Genomic DNA, 18872 nt, shown 5'->3' on the forward strand with positions numbered 1-18872 from the left:
ATTAATTTCCTTTTAAGAGACATAAAGCACACTGGGCAAATAAAAGTGTAATGCACCCCAGACGGGACTCGAACCCACAATCCCTGGCTTAGGAGGCCAGTGCCTTATCCATTAGGCCACTGGGGCACCGAAGCGGGCGACTTTTTATCCTCACAAGAAAAAGTGATGAAGCAATGCTGTCTAAACAAACTGTCCCTTACCAAGTGTTTGGATGCACCAAAATGGTGGATCCATCAAATATTTCAAGGTGATTAAACAAAGCTAAATGCTTAGGTGGGCCAGGAGATTGTAGCAATCCATCATCCTCTGAATGATGGGGATATGGGGTTAGTTTGCGATCTGTAAACAAATTTGCTTTGTTAGCTTGTCAAACTTCACATCCAATTTGTAACACGCACTCAAAACCAGAAAATATATAAATGTCAGCGGTGATGGATTAGTCGAAATGACGGAAACAGGCCACATATATGTAGTTTGGAGTTGTTCTCACATTTAGAAGGTGAAAACCTGTTGAAGAATGAGGAAACAAAGGCCAGTTCTAACAGGAAGGGGCCTGCAATATAGCAGAGCATGGTTTCGATCCATTGACCTCTGGGTTATGGGCCCAGCACGCTTCCGCTGCGCCACTCTGCTATATTCTTCCGCATGCCAGGAGATTGTAGCAATCCATCCTCCTCTGAATTATGGGGCTATGGGGCTGGTTTGCTATCTGTAAAGCAATTTGCTTTGTCAGTATGTCAAACTTCAAATCCAATTTGTACCATGCATTCAAAACCAGAAAATATATAAATGTTAGCGGTGATGGATTAGTCGAAATGACAAAAACAGGCCACATATATGTAGTTTGGAGTTGTTCTCACATTTATAAAGGTGAATACCTGATGAAGACTCAGGAAACAAGGGCCAATTCTAACAGGAAGGGACCGGCAATATAGCAGAGGATGGTTTCGATCCATCGACATCTGGGTTATGGGCCCAGCACGCTAGCGCTGCGCCAATCTGCTCCTGCGGTTCCAATGCTGCATTTCAGTCATCCTACATGTAGTGGGGAAATTTTGTAAAACTGTTGATGTCTTAAATTATTTATTTTTCTGATATAGCGTTAACCTAAAAGTCCCATGCAAGTTTTTATCACATTTTCTTCATTCTTTGCCACAGGGACTGCTTATTGGCTACATTTCAGTTACGCTACTCCTCAAAAGAAGATGAAAAAAAGAAACAATGACATGCTTTACATTTTTTGATTAATATGACAACAACTTAGAAATTTGTGCTATTACTTCTTCCATTCTTTTCCCCTGGGTGTGATTAATTTCCTTTTAAGAGACATAAAGCACACTGGGCAAATAAAAGTGAAATGCACCCCAGACAGGACTTGAACCCACAATCCCTGGCTTAGGAGGCCAGTGCCTTATCCATTAGGCCACTGGGGCACCGAAAGGCATGACTTTTTATCCTCACAAGAAAAAGTGATGAAGCAATGCTGTCTAAACAAACTGTCCCTTACCAAGTGTTTGGATGCACCAAAATGGTGGATCCATCATATATTTCAAGGTGATTAAACAAAGCTAAATGCTTAGGTGGGCCAGGAGATTGTAGCAATCCATCATCCTCTGAATGATGGGGATATGGGGTTAGTTTGCGATCTGTAAACAAATTTGCTTTGTTAGTATGTCAAACTTCACATCCAATTTGTAACACGCACTCAAAACCAGAAAATATATAAATGTTAGCGGTGATGGATTAGTCGAAATGACGGAAACAGGCCACATATATGTAGTTTGGAGTTGTTCTCACATTTAGGAAGGTGAAAACCTGTTGAAGACTCAGGAAACAAAGGCCAGTTCTAACAGGAAGGGGCCTGCAATATAGCAGAAGATGGTTTCGAGCCATCGACCTCTGGGTTATGGGCCCAGCACGCTTCCGCTGCGCCACTCTGCTATACTCTTCAGAATGCCAGGAGATTGTAGCAATCCATCCTCCTCTGAATTATGGGGCTATGGGGCTGGTTTGCTATCTGTAAAGCAATTTGCTTTGTCAGTATGTCAAACTTCAAATCCAATTTGTACCATGCATTCAAAACCAGAAAATATATAAATGTTAGCGGTGATGGATTAGTCGAAATGACAAAAACTGGCCGCATATATGTAGTTTGGAGTTGTTCTCACATTTATGAAGGTGAATACCTGATGAAGACTCAAGAAACAAGGGCCAATTCTAACAGCAAGGGACCTGCAATATAGCAGAGGATGGTTTCGATCCATCGACCTCTGGGTTATGGGCCCAGCACGCTTCCGCTGCGCCACTCTGCTCCTGCGGTTCCAATGCTGCATTTCAGTCATCCTACATGTAGTGGGAAAATTTTGTAAAACTGTTGATGTCTTAAATTATTTATTTTTCTGATATAGCATTAACCTAATAGTCCCATCCAAGTTTTTATCACATTTTCTTCATTCTTTGCCACAGGCACTGCTTATTGGCTACATTTCAGTTACGCTTCTCCTCAAAAGAAGATGAAAAAAAGAAACAATGACATGCTTTACATTTTTTGATTAATATGACAACTTAGAAATTAGTGCTATTACTTCTTCCATTCTTTTCCCCTGGGTGTGATTAATTTCCTTTTAAGAGACATAAAGCACACTGGGCAAATAAAAGTGTAATGCACCCCAGACGGGACTCGAACCCACAATCCCTGGCTTAGGAGGCCAGTGCCTTATCCATTAGGCCACTGGGGCACCGAAGCGGGCGACTTTTTATCCTCACAAGAAAAAGTGATGAAGCAATGCTGTCTAAACAAACTGTCCCTTACCAAGTGTTTGGATGCACCAAAATGGTGGATCCATCATATATTTCAAGGTGATTAAACAAAGCTAAATGCTTAGGTGGGCCAGGAGATTGTAGCAATCCATCATCCTCTGAATGATGGGGATATGGGGTTAGTTTGCGATCTGTAAAGCAATTTGCTTTGTCAGTATGTCAAACTTCAAATCCAATTTGTACCATGCATTCAAAACCAGAAAATATATAAATGTTAGCAGTGATGGATTAGTCGAAATGACGGAAACAGGCCACATATGTGTAGTTTGGAGTTGTTCTCACATTTAGGAAGGTGAAAACCTGTTGAAGACTCAGGAAACAAAGGCCAGTTCTAACAGGAAGGGGCCTGCAATATAGCAGAGGATGGTTTCGATCCATCGACCTCTGGGTTATGGGCCCAGCACGCTTCCGCTGCGCCACTCTGCTATACTCTTCAGAATGCCAGGAGATTGTAGCAATCCATCCTCCTCTGAATTATGGGGCTATGGGGCTGGTTTGCTATCTGTAAAGCAATTTGCTTTGTCAGTATGTCAAACTTCAAATCCAATTTGTACCATGCATTCAAAACCAGAAAATATATAAATGTTAGCGGTGATGGATTAGTCGAAATGACAAAAACTGGCCGCATATATGTAGTTTGGAGTTGTTCTCACATTTATGAAGGTGAATACCTGATGAAGACTCAAGAAACAAGGGCCAATTCTAACAGCAAGGGACCTGCAATATAGCAGAGGATGGTTTCGATCCATCTACCTCTGGGTTATGGGCCCAGCACGCTTCCGCTGCGCCACTCTGCTCCTGCGGTTCCAATGCTGCATTTCAGTCATCCTACATGTAGTGGGAAAATTTTGTAAAACTGTTGATGTCTTAAATTATTTATTTTTCTGATATAGCATTAACCTAAAAGTCCCATGCAAGTTTTTATCACATTTTCTTCATTCTTTGCCACAGGCACTGCTTATTGGCTACATTTCAGTTACGCTACTCCTCAAAAGAAGATGAAAAAAAGAAACAATGACATGCTTTACATTTTTTGATTAATATGACAACAACTTAGAAATTAGTGCTATTACTTCTTCCATTCTTTTCCCCTGGGTGTGATTAATTTCCTTTTAAGAGACATAAAGCACACTGGGCAAATAAAAGTGTAATGCACCCCAGACGAGACTCGAACCCACAATCCCTGGCTTAGGAGGCCAGTGCCTTATCCATTAGGCCACTGGGGCACCGAAGCGGGCGACTTTTTATCCTCACAAGAAAAAGTGATGAAGCAATGCTGTCTAAACAAACTGTCCCTTACCAAGTGTTTGGATGCACCAAAATGGTGGATCCATCATATATTTCAAGGTGATTAAACAAAGCTAAATGCTTAGGTGGGCCAGGAGATTGTAGCAATCCATCATCCTCTGAATGATGGGGATATGGGGTTAGTTTGCGATCTGTAAAGCAATTTGCTTTGTCAGTATGTCAAACTTCAAATCCAATTTGTGCCATGCATTCAAAACCAGAAAATATATAAATGTTAGCGGTGATGGATTAGTCGAAATGACGGAAACAGGCCACATATATGTAGTTTGGAGTTGTTCTCACATTTAGGAAGGTGAAAACCTGTTGAAGACTCAGGAAACAAAGGCCAGTTCTAACAGGAAGGGGCCTGCAATATAGCAGAGGATGGTTTCGATCCATCGACCTCTGGGTTATGGGCCCAGCACGCTTCCGCTGCGCCACTCTGCTATACTCTTCAGAATGCCAGGAGATTGTAGCAATCCATCCTCCTCTGAATTATGGGGCTATGGGGCTGGTTTGCTATCTGTAAAGCAATTTGCTTTGTCAGTATGTCAAACTTCAAATCCAATTTGTACCATGCATTCAAAACCAGAAAATATATAAATGTTAGCGGTGATGGATTAGTCGAAATGACAAAAACTGGCCGCATATATGTAGTTTGGAGTTGTTCTCACATTTATGAAGGTGAATACCTGATGAAGACTCAAGAAACAAGGGCCAATTCTAACAGCAAGGGACCTGCAATATAGCAGAGGATGGTTTCGATCCATCTACCTCTGGGTTATGGGCCCAGCACGCTTCCGCTGCGCCACTCTGCTCCTGCGGTTCCAATGCTGCATTTCAGTCATCCTACATGTAGTGGGAAAATTTTGTAAAACTGTTGATGTCTTAAATTATTTATTTTTCTGATATAGCATTAACCTAAAAGTCCCATGCAAGTTTTTATCACATTTTCTTCATTCTTTGCCACAGGCACTGCTTATTGGCTACATTTCAGTTACGCTACTCCTCAAAAGAAGATGAAAAAAAGAAACAATGACATGCTTTACATTTTTTGATTAATATGACAACAACTTAGAAATTAGTGCTATTACTTCTTCCATTCTTTTCCCCTGGGTGTGATTAATTTCCTTTTAAGAGACATAAAGCACACTGGGCAAATAAAAGTGTAATGCACCCCAGACGAGACTCGAACCCACAATCCCTGGCTTAGGAGGCCAGTGCCTTATCCATTAGGCCACTGGGGCACCGAAGCGGGCGACTTTTTATCCTCACAAGAAAAAGTGATGAAGCAATGCTGTCTAAACAAACTGTCCCTTACCAAGTGTTTGGATGCACCAAAATGGTGGATCCATCATATATTTCAAGGTGATTAAACAAAGCTAAATGCTTAGGTGGGCCAGGAGATTGTAGCAATCCATCATCCTCTGAATGATGGGGATATGGGGTTAGTTTGCGATCTGTAAAGCAATTTGCTTTGTCAGTATGTCAAACTTCAAATCCAATTTGTGCCATGCATTCAAAACCAGAAAATATATAAATGTTAGCGGTGATGGATTAGTCGAAATGACGGAAACAGGCCACATATATGTAGTTTGGAGTTGTTCTCACATTTAGGAAGGTGAAAACCTGTTGAAGACTCAGGAAACAAAGGCCAGTTCTAACAGGAAGGGGCCTGCAATATAGCAGAGGATGGTTTCGATCCATCGACCTCTGGGTTATGGGCCCAGCACGCTTCCGCTGCGCCACTCTGCTATACTCTTCAGAATGCCAGGAGATTGTAGCAATCCATCCTCCTCTGAATTATGGGGCTATGGGGCTGGTTTGCTATCTGTAAAGCAATTTGCTTTGTCAGTATGTCAAACTTCAAATCCAATTTGTACCATGCATTCAAAACCAGAAAATATATAAATGTTAGCGGTGATGGATTAGTCGAAATGACAAAAACTGGCCGCATATATGTAGTTTGGAGTTGTTCTCACATTTATGAAGGTGAATACCTGATGAAGACTCAAGAAACAAGGGCCAATTCTAACAGCAAGGGACCTGCAATATAGCAGAGGATGGTTTCGATCCATCGACCTCTGGGTTATGGGCCCAGCACGCTTCCGCTGCGCCACTCTGCTCCTGCGGTTCCAATGCTGCATTTCAGTCATCCTACATGTAGTGGGAAAATTTTGTAAAACTGTTGATGTCTTAAATTATTTATTTTTCTGATATAGCATTAACCTAAAAGTCCCATGCAAGTTTTTATCACATTTTCTTCATTCTTTGCCACAGGCACTGCTTATTGGCTACATTTCAGTTACGCTACTCCTCAAAAGAAGATGAAAAAAAGAAACAATGACATGCTTTACATTTTTTGATTAATATGACAACAACTTAGAAATTAGTGCTATTACTTCTTCCATTCTTTTCCCCTGGGTGTGATTAATTTCCTTTTAAGAGACATAAAGCACACTGGGCAAATAAAAGTGTAATGCACCCCAGACGAGACTCGAACCCACAATCCCTGGCTTAGGAGGCCAGTGCCTTATCCATTAGGCCACTGGGGCACCGAAGCGGGCGACTTTTTATCCTCACAAGAAAAAGTGATGAAGCAATGCTGTCTAAACAAACTGTCCCTTACCAAGTGTTTGGATGCACCAAAATGGTGGATCCATCATATATTTCAAGGTGATTAAACAAAGCTAAATGCTTAGGTGGGCCAGGAGATTGTAGCAATCCATCATCCTCTGAATGATGGGGATATGGGGTTAGTTTGCGATCTGTAAACAAATTTGCTTTGTTAGTATGTCAAACTTCACATCCAATTTGTAACACGCACTAAAAACCAGAAAATATATAAATGTTAGCAGTGATGGATTAGTCGAAATGACGGAAACAGGCCACATATATGTAGTTTGGAGTTGTTCTCACATTTAGGAAGGTGAAAACCTGTTGAAGACTCAGGAAACAAAGGCCAGTTCTAACAGGAAGGGGCCTGCAATATAGCAGAGGATGGTTTCAGTCCATCGACCTCTGGGTTATGGGCCCAGCACGCTTCCGCTGCGCCACTCTGCTATACTCTTCAGAATGCCAGGAGATTGTAGCAATCCATCCTCCTCTGAATTATGGGGCTATGGGGCTGGTTTGCTATCTGTAAAGCAATTTGCTTTGTCAGTATGTCAAACTTCAAATCCAATTTGTACCATGCATTCAAAACCAGAAAATATATAAATGTTAGCGGTGATGGATTAGTCGAAATGACAAAAACTGGCCGCATATATGTAGTTTGGAGTTGTTCTCACATTTATGAAGGTGAATACCTGATGAAGACTCAAGAAACAAGGGCCAATTCTAACAGCAAGGGACCTGCAATATAGCAGAGGATGGTTTTGATCCATCGACCTCTGGGTTATGGGCCCAGCACGCTTCCACTGCGCCACTCTGCTCCTGCGGTTCCAATGCTGCATTTCAGTCATCCTACATGTAGTGGGAAAATTTTGTAAAACTGTTGATGTCTTAAATTATTTATTTTTCTGATATAGCATTAACCTAAAAGTCCCATGCAAGTTTTTATCACATTTTCTTCATTCTTTGCCACAGGCACTGCTTATTGGCTACATTTCAGTTACGCTACTCCTCAAAAGAAGATGAAAAAAAGAAACAATGACATGCTTTACATTTTTTGATTAATATGACAACAACTTAGAAATTAGTGCTATTACTTCTTCCATTCTTTTCCCCTGGGTGTGATTAATTTCCTTTTAAGAGACATAAAGCACACTGGGCAAATAAAAGTGTAATGCACCCCAGACGAGACTCGAACCCACAATCCCTGGCTTAGGAGGCCAGTACCTTATCCATTAGGCCACTGGGGCACCGAAGCGGGCGACTTTTTATCCTCACAAGAAAAAGTGATGAAGCAATGCTGTCTAAACAAACTGTCCCTTACCAAGTGTTTGGATGCACCAAAATGGTGGATCCATCATATATTTCAAGGTGATTAAACAAAGCTAAATGCTTAGGTGGGCCAGGAGATTGTAGCAATCCATCATCCTCTGAATGATGGGGATATGGGGTTAGTTTGCGATCTGTAAACAAATTTGCTTTGTTAGTATGTCAAACTTCACATCCAATTTGTAACACGCACTAAAAACCAGAAAATATATAAATGTTAGCAGTGATGGATTAGTCGAAATGACGGAAACAGGCCACATATATGTAGTTTGGAGTTGTTCTCACATTTAGGAAGGTGAAAACCTGTTGAAGACTCAGGAAACAAAGGCCAGTTCTAACAGGAAGGGGCCTGCAATATAGCAGAGGATGGTTTCAGTCCATCGACCTCTGGGTTATGGGCCCAGCACGCTTCCGCTGCGCCACTCTGCTATACTCTTCAGAATGCCAGGAGATTGTAGCAATCCATCCTCCTCTGAATTATGGGGCTATGGGGCTGGTTTGCTATCTGTAAAGCAATTTGCTTTGTCAGTATGTCAAACTTCAAATCCAATTTGTACCATGCATTCAAAACCAGAAAATATATAAATGTTAGCGGTGATGGATTAGTCGAAATGACAAAAACTGGCCGCATATATGTAGTTTGGAGTTGTTCTCACATTTATGAAGGTGAATACCTGATGAAGACTCAAGAAACAAGGGCCAATTCTAACAGCAAGGGACCTGCAATATAGCAGAGGATGGTTTCGATCCATCGACCTCTGGGTTATGGGCCCAGCACGCTTCCGCTGCGCCACTCTGCTCCTGCGGTTCCAATGCTGCATTTCAGTCATCCTACATGTAGTGGGAAAATTTTGTAAAACTGTTGATGTCTTAAATTATTTATTTTTCTGATATAGCATTAACCTAAAAGTCCCATGCAAGTTTTTATCACATTTTCTTCATTCTTTGCCACAGGCACTGCTTATTGGCTACATTTCAGTTACGCTACTCCTCAAAAGAAGATGAAAAAAAGAAACAATGACATGCTTTACATTTTTTGATTAATATGACAACAACTTAGAAATTAGTGCTATTACTTCTTCCATTCTTTTCCCCTGGGTGTGATTAATTTCCTTTTAAGAGACATAAAGCACACTGGGCAAATAAAAGTGTAATGCACCCCAGACGAGACTCGAACCCACAATCCCTGGCTTAGGAGGCCAGTGCCTTATCCATTAGGCCACTGGGGCACCGAAGCGGGCGACTTTTTATCCTCACAAGAAAAAGTGATGAAGCAATGCTGTCTAAACAAACTGTCCCTTACCAAGTGTTTGGATGCACCAAAATGGTGGATCCATCATATATTTCAAGGTGATTAAACAAAGCTAAATGCTTAGGTGGGCCAGGAGATTGTAGCAATCCATCATCCTCTGAATGATGGGGATATGGGGTTAGTTTGCGATCTGTAAACAAATTTGCTTTGTTAGTATGTCAAACTTCACATCCAATTTGTAACACGCACTCAAAACCAGAAAATATATAAATGTTAGCGGTGATGGATTAGTCGAAATGACGGAAACAGGCCACATATATGTAGTTTGGAGTGGTTCTCACATTTATAAGGTGAAAACCTGTTGAAGAATCAGGAAACAAAAGCCAGTTCTAACAGGAAGGGGCCTGCAATATAGCAGAGGATGGTTTCGATCCATCGACCTCTGGGTTATGGGCCCAGCACGCTTCCGCTGCGCCACTCTGCTATACTTTTCAGAATGCCAGGAGATTGTAGCAATCCATCCTCCTCTGAATTATGGGGCTATGGGGCTGGTTTGCTATCTGTAAAGCAATTTGCTTTGTCAGTATGTCAAACTTCAAATCCAATTTGTACCATGCATTCAAAACCAGAAAATATATAAATGTTAGCGGTGATGGATTAGTCGAAATGACAAAAACTGGCCGCATATATGTAGTTTGGAGTTGTTCTCACATTTATGAAGGTGAATACCTGATGAAGACTCAAGAAACAAGGGCCAATTCTAACAGCAAGGGACCTGCAATATAGCAGAGGATGGTTTCGATCCATCGACCTCTGGGTTATGGGCCCAGCACGCTTCCGCTGCGCCACTCTGCTCCTGCGGTTCCAATGCTGCATTTCAGTCATCCTACATGTAGTGGGAAAATTTTGTAAAACTGTTGATGTCTTAAATTATTTATTTTTCTGATATAGCATTAACCTAAAAGTCCCATGCAAGTTTTTATCACATTTTCTTCATTCTTTGCCACAGGCACTGCTTATTGGCTACATTTCAGTTACGCTACTCCTCAAAAGAAGATGAAAAAAAGAAACAATGACATGCTTTACATTTTTTGATTAATATGACAACAACTTAGAAATGAGTGCTATTACTTCTTCCATTCTTTTCCCCTGGGTGTGATTAATTTCCTTTTAAGAGACATAAAGCACACTGGGCAAATAAAAGTGTAATGCACCCCAGACGAGACTCGAACCCACAATCCCTGGCTTAGGAGGCCAGTGCCTTATCCATTAGGCCACTGGGGCACCGAAGCGGGCGACTTTTTATCCTCACAAGAAAAAGTGATGAAGCAATGCTGTCTAAACAAACTGTCCCTTACCAAGTGTTTGGATGCACCAAAATGGTGGATCCATCATATATTTCAAGGTGATTAAACAAAGCTAAATGCTTAGGTGGGCCAGGAGATTGTAGCAATCCATCATCCTCTGAATGATGGGGATATGGGGTTAGTTTGCGATCTGTAAACAAATTTGCTTTGTTAGCTTGTCAAACTTCACATCCAATTTGTAACACGCACTCAAAACCAGAAAATATATAAATGTTAGCGGTGATGGATTAGTCGAAATGACGGAAACAGGCCACATATATGTAGTTTGGAGTTGTTCTCACATTTAGGAAGGTGAAAACCTGTTGAAGACTCAGGAAACAAAGGCCAGTTCTAACAGGAAGGGGCCTGCAATATAGCAGAGGATGGTTTCGATCCATCGACCTCTGGGTTATGGGCCCAGCACGCTTCCGCTGCGCCACTCTGCTATACTTTTCAGAATGCCAGGAGATTGTAGCAATCCATCCTCCTCTGAATTATGGGGCTATGGGGCTGGTTTGCTATCTGTAAAGCAATTTGCTTTGTCAGTATGTCAAACTTCAAATCCAATTTGTACCATGCATTCAAAACCAGAAAATATATAAATGTTAGCGGTGATGGATTAGTCGAAATGACAAAAACTGGCCGCATATATGTAGTTTGGAGTTGTTCTCACATTTATGAAGGTGAATACCTGATGAAGACTCAAGAAACAAGGGCCAATTCTAACAGCAAGGGACCTGCAATATAGCAGAGGATGGTTTCGATCCATCGACCTCTGGGTTATGGGCCCAGCACGCTTCCGCTGCGCCACTCTGCACCTGCGGTTCCAATGCTGCATTTCAGTCATCCTACATGTAGTGGGAAAATTTTGTAAAACTGTTGATGTCTGAAATTATTTATTTTTCTGATATAGCATTAACCTAAAAGTCCCATGCAAGTTTTTATCACATTTTCTTCATTCTTTGCCACAGGCACTGCTTATTGGCTACATTTCAGTTACGCTACTCCTCAAAAGAAGATGAAAAAAAGAAACAATGACATGCTTTACATTTTTTGATTAATATGACAACAACTTAGAAATTAGTGCTATTACTTCTTCCATTCTTTTCCCCTGGGTGTGATTAATTTCCTTTTAAGAGACATAAAGCACACTGGGCAAATAAAAGTGTAATGCACCCCAGACGAGACTCAAACCCACAATCCCTGGCTTAGGAGGCCAGTGCCTTATCCATTAGGCCACTGGGGCACCGAAGCGGGCAACTTTTTATCCTCACAAGAAAAAGTGATGAAGCAATGCTGTCTAAACAAACTGTCCCTTACCAAGTGTTTGGATGCACCAAAATGGTGGATCCATCATATATTTCAAGGTGATTAAACAAAGCTAAATGCTTAGGTGGGCCAGGAGATTGTAGCAATCCATCATCCTCTGAATGATGGGGATATGGGGTTAGTTTGCGATCTGTAAACAAATTTGCTTTGTTAGTATGTCAAACTTCACATCCAATTTGTAACACGCACTCAAAACCAGAAAATATATAAATGTTAGCGGTGATGGATTAGCCGAAATGACGGAAACAGGCCAGATATATGTAGTTTGGAGTTGTTCTCACATTTATAAAGGTGAATACCTGATGAAGACTCAGGAAACAAGGGCCAATTCTAACAGGAAGGGACCTGCAATATAGCAGAGGATGGTTTCGATCTATCGACCTCTGGGTTATGGGCCCAGCACACTTCCGCGGCGCCACTCTGCTGCTGCGGTTCCCTTGCTGCATTTCAGTCATCCTACATGTAGTGGGAAAATTTTGTAAAACTGTTGATGTCTTAAATTATTTATTTTTCTGATATAGCATTAACCTAAAAGTCCCATGCAAGTTTTTATCACATTTTCTTCATTCTTTGCCACAGGGACTGCTTATTGGCTACATTTCAGTTACGATTCTCCTCAAAAGAAGATGAAAAAAAGAAACAATGACATGCTTTACATTTTTTGATTAATATGACAACAACTTAGAAATTAGTGCTATTACTTCTTCCATTCTTTTCCCCTGGGTGTGATTAATTTCCTTTTAAGAGACATAAAACACACTGGGCAAATAAAAGTGTAATGCACCCCAGACGGGACTCGAACCCACAATCCCTGGCTTAGGAGGCCAGTGCCTTATCCATTAGGCCACTGGGGCACCGAAAGGGTTGACTTTTTATCCTCACAAGAAAAAGTGATGAAGCAATGCTGTCTAAACAAACTGTCCCTTACCAAGTGTTTGGATACACCAAAATGGTGGATCCATCATATATTTCAAGGTGATTAAACAAAGCTAAATGCTTAGGTGGGCCAGGAGATTGTAGCAATCCATCATCCTCTGAATGATGGGGATATGGGGTTAGTTTGCGATCTGTAAACAAATTTGCTTTGTTAGTATGTCAAACTTCACATCCAATTTGTAACACGCACTCAAAACCAGAAAATATATAAATGTTAGCGGTGATGGATTAGTCGAAATGACGGAAACAGGCCACATATATGTAGTTTGGAGTTGTTCAAACATTTAGGAAGGTGAAAACCAGTTGAAGACTCAGGAAACAAAGGCCAGTTCTAACAGGAAGGGGCCTGCAATATAGCAGAAGACGGTTTCGAGCCATCGACCTCTGGGTTATGGGCCCAGCACGCTTCCGCTGCGCCACTCTGCTATACTCTTCAGAATGCCAGGAGATTGTAGCAATCCATCCTCCTCTGAATTATGGGGCTATGGGGCTGGTTTGCTATCTGTAAAGCAATTTGCTTTGTCAGTATGTCAAACTTCAAATCCAATTTGTACCATGCATTCAAAACCAGAAAATATATAAATGTTAGCGGTGATGGATTAGTCGAAATGACAAAAACTAGCCGCGTTATATGTAGTTTGGAGTTGTTCTCACATTTATAAAGGTGAATACCTGATGAAGACTCAGGAAACAAGGGCCAATTCTAACAGGAAAGGACCTGCAATATAGCAGAGGATGGTTTCGATCCATCGACCTCTGGGTTATGGGCCCAGCACGCTTCCGCTGCGCCACTCTGCTCCTGCGGTTCCCATGCTGCATTTCAGTCATCCTACATGTAGTGGGAAAAGTTTGTAAAACTGTTGATGTCTTAAATTATTTATTTTTCTGATATAGCATTAACCTAAAAGTCCCATGCAAGTTTTTATCACATTTTCTTCATTCTTTGCCACAGGCACTGCTTATTGGCTACATTTCAGTTACGCTACTCCTCAAAAGAAGATGAAAAAAAGAAACAATGACATGCTTTACATTTTTTGATTAATATGACAACAACTTAGAAATTAGTGCTATTACTTCTTCCATTCTTTTCCCCTGGGTGTGATTAATTTCCTTTTAAGAGACATAAAGCCCACTGGGCAAATAAAAGTGAAATGCACCCCAGACGGGACTCGAACCCACAATCCCTGGCTTAGGAGGCCAGTGCCTTATCCATTAGGCCACTGGGGCACCGAAAGGGATGACTTTTTATCCTCACAAGAAAAAGTGATGAAGCAATGCTGTCTAAACAAACTGTCCCTTACCAAGTGTTTGGATGCACCAAAATGGTGGATCCATCATATATTTCAAGGTGATTAAACAAAGCTAAATGCTTAGGTGGGCCAGGAGATTGTAGCAATCCATCATCCTCTGAATGATGGGGATATGGGGTTAGTTTGCGATCTGTAAACAAATTTGCTTTGTTAGTATGTCAAACTTCACATCCAATTTGTAACACGCACTCAAAACCAGAAAATATATAAATGTTAGCGGTGACGGATTAGTCGAAATGACGGAAACAGGCTACATATATGTAGTTTGGAGTTGTTCTCACATTTAGGAAGGTGAAAACCTGTTGAAGACTCAGGAAACAAAGGCCAGTTCTAAGCGGAAGGGGCCTGCAATATAGCAGGGGATGGTTTCAATCCATCGACCTCTGGGTTATGGGCCCAGCACGCTTCCGCTGCGCCAGTCTGCTATATTCTTCAGAAAGCCAGGAGATTGTAGCAATCCATCCTCCTCTGAATTATGGGGCTATGGGGCTGGTTTGCTATCTGTAAAGCAATTTGCTTTGTCAGTATGTCAAACTTCAAATCCAATTTGTACCATGCATTCAAAACCAGAAAATATATAAATGTTAGCGGTGATGGATTAGTCGAAATGACAAAAACTAGCCGCGTTATATGTAGTTTGGAGTTGTTCTCACTTTTATAAAGGTGAATACCTGATGAAGACTCAGGAAACAAGGGCCAATTCTAACAGGAAAGGACCTGCAATATAGCAGAGGATGGTTTCGATCCATCGACCTCTGGGTTATGGGCCCAGCACGCTTCCGCTGCGCCACTCTGCTCCTGCGGTTCCCATGCTGCATTTCAGTCATCCTACATGTAGTGGGAAAAGTTTGTAAAACTGTTGATGTCTTAAATTATTTATTTTTCTGATATAGCATTAACCTAAAAGTCCCATGCAAGTTTTTATCACATTTTCTTCATTCTTTGCCACAGGGACTGCTTATTGGCTACATTTCAGTTACGATTCTCCTCAAAAGAAGATGAAAAAAAGAAACAATGACATGCTTTACATTTTTTGATTAATATGACAACAACTTAGAAATTAGTGCTATTACTTCTTCCATTCTTTTCCCCTGGGTGTGATTAATTTCCTTTTAAGAGACATAAAACACACTGGGCAAATAAAAGTGTAATGCACCCCAGACGGGACTCGAACCCACAATCCCTGGCTTAGGAGGCCAGTGCCTTATCCATTAGGCCACTGGGGCACCGAAAGGGATGACTTTTTATCCTCACAAGAAAAAGTGATGAAGCAATGCTGTCTAAACAAACTGTCCCTTACCAAGTGTTTGGATACACCAAAATGGTGGATCCATCATATATTTCAAGGTGATTAAACAAAGCTAAATGCTTAGGTGGGCCAGGAGATTGTAGCAATCCATCATCCTCTGAATGATGGGGATATGGGGTTAGTTTGCGATCTGTAAACAAATTTGCTTTGTTAGTATGTCAAACTTCACATCCAATTTGTAACACGCACTCAAAACCAGAAAATATATAAATGTTAGCGGTGATGGATTAGTCGAAATGACGGAAACAGGCCACATATATGTAGTTTGGAGTTGTTCAAACATTTAGGAAGGTGAAAACCAGTTGAAGACTCAGGAAACAAAGGCCAGTTCTAACAGGAAGGGGCCTGCAATATAGCAGAAGATGGTTTCGAGCCATCGACCTCTGGGTTATGGGCCCAGCACGCTTCCGCTGCGCCACTCTGCTATACTCTTCAGAATGCCAGGAGATTGTAGCAATCCATCCTCCTCTGAATTATGGGGCTATGGGGCTGGTTTGCTATCTGTAAAGCAATTTGCTTTGTCAGTATGTCAAACTTCAAATCCAATTTGTACCATGCATTCAAAACCAGAAAATATATAAATGTTAGCGGTGATGGATTAGTCGAAATGACAAAAACTAGCCGCGTTATATGTAGTTTGGAGTTGTTCTCACATTTATAAAGGTGAATACCTGATGAAGACTCAGGAAACAAGGGCCAATTCTAACAGGAAAGGACCTGCAATATAGCAGAGGATGGTTTCGATCCATCGACCTCTGGGTTATGGGCCCAGCACGCTTCCGCTGCGCCACTCTGCTCCTGCGGTTCCCATGCTGCATTTCAGTCATCCTACATGTAGTGGGAAAAGTTTGTAAAACTGTTGATGTCTTAAATTATTTATTTTTCTGATATAGCATTAACCTAAAAGTCCCATGCAAGTTTTTATCACATTTTCTTCATTCTTTGCCACAGGCACTGCTTATTGGCTACATTTCAGTTACGCTACTCCTCAAAAGAAGATGAAAAAAAGAAACAATGACATGCTTTACATTTTTTGATTAATATGACAACAACTTAGAAATTAGTGCTATTACTTCTTCCATTCTTTTCCCCTGGGTGTGATTAATTTCCTTTTAAGAGACATAAAGCCCACTGGGCAAATAAAAGTGAAATGCACCCCAGACGGGACTCGAACCCACAATCCCTGGCTTAGGAGGCCAGTGCCTTATCCATTAGGCCACTGGGGCACCGAAAGGGATGACTTTTTATCCTCACAAGAAAAAGTGATGAAGCAATGCTGTCTAAACAAACTGTCCCTTACCAAGTGTTTGGATGCACCAAAATGGTGGATCCATCATATATTTCAAGGTGATTAAACAAAGCTAAATGCTTAGGTGGGCCAGGAGATTGTAGCAATCCATCATCCTCTGAATGATGGGGATATGGGGTTAGTTTGCGATCTGTAAACAAATTTGCTTTGTTAGTATGTCAAACTTCACATCCAATTTGTAACACGCACTCAAAACCAGAAAATATATAAATGTTAGCGGTGACGGATTAGTCGAAATGACGGAAACAGGCTACATATATGTAGTTTGGAGTTGTTCTCACATTTAGGAAGGTGAAAACCTGTTGAAGACTCAGGAAACAAAGGCCAGTTCTAAGCGGAAGGGGCCTGCAATATAGCAGGGGATGGTTTCAATCCATCGACCTCTGGGTTATGGGCCCAGCACGCTTCCGCTGCGCCAGTCTGCTATATTCTTCAGAAAGCCAGGAGATTGTAGCAATCCATCCTCCTCTGAATTATGGGGCTATGGGGCTGGTTTGCTATCTGTAAAGCAATTTGCTTTGTCAGTATGTCAAACTTCAAATCCAATTTGTACCATGCATTCAAAACCAGAAAATATATAAATGTTAGCGGTGATGGATTAGTCGAAATGACAAAAACTAGCCGCGTTATATGTAGTTTGGAGTTGTTCTCACTTTTATAAAGGTGAATACCTGATGAAGACTCAGGAAACAAGGGCCAATTCTAACAGGAAAGGACCTGCAATATAGCAGAGGATGGTTTCGATCCATCGACCTCTGGGTTATGGGCCCAGCACGCTTCCGCTGCGCCACTCTGCTCCTGCGGTTCCCATGCTGCATTTCAGTCATCCTACATGTAGTGGGAAAAGTTTGTAAAACTGTTGATGTCTTAAATTATTTATTTTTCTGATATAGCATTAACCTAAAAGTCCCATGCAAGTTTTTATCACATTTTCTTCATTCTTTGCCACAGGCACTGCTTATTGGCTACATTTCAGTTACGCTACTCCTCAAAAGAAGATGAAAAAAAGAAACAATGACATGCTTTACATTTTTTGATTAATATGACAACAACTTAGAAATTAGTGCTATTACTTCTTCCATTCTTTTCCCCTGGGTGTGATTAATTTCCTTTTAAGAGACATAAAGCCCACTGGGCAAATAAAAGTGAAATGCACCCCAGACGGGACTCGAACCCACAATCCCTGGCTTAGGAGGCCAGTGCCTTATCCATTAGGCCACTGGGGCACCGAATGGGATGACTTTTTATCCTCACAAGAAAAAGTGATGAAGCAATGCTGTCTAAACAAACTGTCCCTTACCAAGTGTTTGGATGCACCAAAATGGTGGATCCATCATATATTTCAAGGTGATTAAACAAAGCTAAATGCTTAGGTGGGCCAGGAGATTGTAGCAATCCATCATCCTCTGAATGATGGGGATATGGGGTTAGTTTGCGATCTGTAAACAAATTTGCTTTGTTAGTATGTCAAACTTCACATCCAATTTGTAACACGCACTCAAAACCAGAAAATATATAAATGTTAGCGGTGACGGATTAGTCGAAATGACGGAAACAGGCTACATATATGTAGTTTGGAGTTGTTCTCACATTTAGGAAGGTGAAAACCTGTTGAAGACTCAGGAAACAAAGGCCAGTTCTAACAGGAAGGGGCCTGCAATATAGCAGAGGTTGGTTTCAATCCATCTACCTCTGGGTTATGGGCCCAGCACGCTTCCGCTGCGCCACTCTGCTATACTCTTCAGAATGCCAGGAGATTGTAGCAATCCATCCTCCTCTGAATTATGGGGCTATGGGGCTGGTTTGCTATCTGTAAAGCAATTTGCTTTGTCAGTATGTCAAACTTCAAATCCAATTTGTACCATGCATTCAAAACCAGAAAATATATAAATGTTAGCGGTGATGGATTAGTCGAAATGACAAAAACAGGCCACATATATGTAGTTTGGAGTTGTTCTCACATTTACGAAGGTGAATACCTGATGAAGACTCAAGAAACAAGGGCCAATTCTAACAGGAAGGGACCTGCGAT

General features: G+C 41.3%; 26 non-coding genes across 26 annotated transcripts; all 26 read right to left on the reverse strand.

Moving 5' to 3' along the window:
• Positions 1 to 53: 53 nt before the first annotated feature.
• Positions 54 to 126, reverse strand: trnar-ccu (transfer RNA arginine (anticodon CCU)). Its single transcript has one exon. It is a non-coding gene; the product is annotated as a tRNA-Arg (tRNA).
• Positions 127 to 2240: 2114 nt separating this feature from the next.
• Positions 2241 to 2312, reverse strand: trnam-cau (transfer RNA methionine (anticodon CAU)). Its single transcript has one exon. It is a non-coding gene; the product is annotated as a tRNA-Met (tRNA).
• A 353-nt stretch (positions 2313 to 2665) lies between these two features.
• trnar-ccu (transfer RNA arginine (anticodon CCU)) lies at positions 2666 to 2738 on the reverse strand. The gene has a single exon. It is a non-coding gene; the product is annotated as a tRNA-Arg (tRNA).
• A 436-nt stretch (positions 2739 to 3174) lies between these two features.
• Positions 3175 to 3246, reverse strand: trnam-cau (transfer RNA methionine (anticodon CAU)). Its single transcript has one exon. It is a non-coding gene; the product is annotated as a tRNA-Met (tRNA).
• A 727-nt stretch (positions 3247 to 3973) lies between these two features.
• On the reverse strand, positions 3974 to 4046 carry trnar-ccu (transfer RNA arginine (anticodon CCU)). Its single transcript has one exon. It is a non-coding gene; the product is annotated as a tRNA-Arg (tRNA).
• A 436-nt stretch (positions 4047 to 4482) lies between these two features.
• Positions 4483 to 4554, reverse strand: trnam-cau (transfer RNA methionine (anticodon CAU)). The gene has a single exon. It is a non-coding gene; the product is annotated as a tRNA-Met (tRNA).
• A 727-nt stretch (positions 4555 to 5281) lies between these two features.
• trnar-ccu (transfer RNA arginine (anticodon CCU)) lies at positions 5282 to 5354 on the reverse strand. The gene has a single exon. It is a non-coding gene; the product is annotated as a tRNA-Arg (tRNA).
• Positions 5355 to 5790: 436 nt separating this feature from the next.
• trnam-cau (transfer RNA methionine (anticodon CAU)) lies at positions 5791 to 5862 on the reverse strand. Its single transcript has one exon. It is a non-coding gene; the product is annotated as a tRNA-Met (tRNA).
• A 299-nt stretch (positions 5863 to 6161) lies between these two features.
• trnam-cau (transfer RNA methionine (anticodon CAU)) lies at positions 6162 to 6233 on the reverse strand. Its single transcript has one exon. It is a non-coding gene; the product is annotated as a tRNA-Met (tRNA).
• A 356-nt stretch (positions 6234 to 6589) lies between these two features.
• trnar-ccu (transfer RNA arginine (anticodon CCU)) lies at positions 6590 to 6662 on the reverse strand. The gene has a single exon. It is a non-coding gene; the product is annotated as a tRNA-Arg (tRNA).
• Positions 6663 to 7469: 807 nt separating this feature from the next.
• Positions 7470 to 7541, reverse strand: trnam-cau (transfer RNA methionine (anticodon CAU)). Its single transcript has one exon. It is a non-coding gene; the product is annotated as a tRNA-Met (tRNA).
• Positions 7542 to 8777: 1236 nt separating this feature from the next.
• Positions 8778 to 8849, reverse strand: trnam-cau (transfer RNA methionine (anticodon CAU)). Its single transcript has one exon. It is a non-coding gene; the product is annotated as a tRNA-Met (tRNA).
• Positions 8850 to 9205: 356 nt separating this feature from the next.
• trnar-ccu (transfer RNA arginine (anticodon CCU)) lies at positions 9206 to 9278 on the reverse strand. Its single transcript has one exon. It is a non-coding gene; the product is annotated as a tRNA-Arg (tRNA).
• Positions 9279 to 9713: 435 nt separating this feature from the next.
• trnam-cau (transfer RNA methionine (anticodon CAU)) lies at positions 9714 to 9785 on the reverse strand. Its single transcript has one exon. It is a non-coding gene; the product is annotated as a tRNA-Met (tRNA).
• Positions 9786 to 10084: 299 nt separating this feature from the next.
• Positions 10085 to 10156, reverse strand: trnam-cau (transfer RNA methionine (anticodon CAU)). The gene has a single exon. It is a non-coding gene; the product is annotated as a tRNA-Met (tRNA).
• Positions 10157 to 10512: 356 nt separating this feature from the next.
• On the reverse strand, positions 10513 to 10585 carry trnar-ccu (transfer RNA arginine (anticodon CCU)). The gene has a single exon. It is a non-coding gene; the product is annotated as a tRNA-Arg (tRNA).
• A 436-nt stretch (positions 10586 to 11021) lies between these two features.
• Positions 11022 to 11093, reverse strand: trnam-cau (transfer RNA methionine (anticodon CAU)). Its single transcript has one exon. It is a non-coding gene; the product is annotated as a tRNA-Met (tRNA).
• Positions 11094 to 12757: 1664 nt separating this feature from the next.
• On the reverse strand, positions 12758 to 12830 carry trnar-ccu (transfer RNA arginine (anticodon CCU)). Its single transcript has one exon. It is a non-coding gene; the product is annotated as a tRNA-Arg (tRNA).
• An 808-nt stretch (positions 12831 to 13638) lies between these two features.
• Positions 13639 to 13710, reverse strand: trnam-cau (transfer RNA methionine (anticodon CAU)). The gene has a single exon. It is a non-coding gene; the product is annotated as a tRNA-Met (tRNA).
• Positions 13711 to 14066: 356 nt separating this feature from the next.
• On the reverse strand, positions 14067 to 14139 carry trnar-ccu (transfer RNA arginine (anticodon CCU)). The gene has a single exon. It is a non-coding gene; the product is annotated as a tRNA-Arg (tRNA).
• An 808-nt stretch (positions 14140 to 14947) lies between these two features.
• trnam-cau (transfer RNA methionine (anticodon CAU)) lies at positions 14948 to 15019 on the reverse strand. The gene has a single exon. It is a non-coding gene; the product is annotated as a tRNA-Met (tRNA).
• A 356-nt stretch (positions 15020 to 15375) lies between these two features.
• trnar-ccu (transfer RNA arginine (anticodon CCU)) lies at positions 15376 to 15448 on the reverse strand. The gene has a single exon. It is a non-coding gene; the product is annotated as a tRNA-Arg (tRNA).
• An 808-nt stretch (positions 15449 to 16256) lies between these two features.
• Positions 16257 to 16328, reverse strand: trnam-cau (transfer RNA methionine (anticodon CAU)). Its single transcript has one exon. It is a non-coding gene; the product is annotated as a tRNA-Met (tRNA).
• Positions 16329 to 16684: 356 nt separating this feature from the next.
• Positions 16685 to 16757, reverse strand: trnar-ccu (transfer RNA arginine (anticodon CCU)). Its single transcript has one exon. It is a non-coding gene; the product is annotated as a tRNA-Arg (tRNA).
• An 808-nt stretch (positions 16758 to 17565) lies between these two features.
• Positions 17566 to 17637, reverse strand: trnam-cau (transfer RNA methionine (anticodon CAU)). The gene has a single exon. It is a non-coding gene; the product is annotated as a tRNA-Met (tRNA).
• A 356-nt stretch (positions 17638 to 17993) lies between these two features.
• On the reverse strand, positions 17994 to 18066 carry trnar-ccu (transfer RNA arginine (anticodon CCU)). The gene has a single exon. It is a non-coding gene; the product is annotated as a tRNA-Arg (tRNA).
• Between the last annotated feature and the right edge of the window lie 806 nt (positions 18067 to 18872).

This window comes from Conger conger, chromosome 12 (assembly GCF_963514075.1).
Source record: "Conger conger chromosome 12, fConCon1.1, whole genome shotgun sequence".
Taxonomy (NCBI): Eukaryota; Metazoa; Chordata; class Actinopteri; order Anguilliformes; family Congridae; genus Conger; species Conger conger.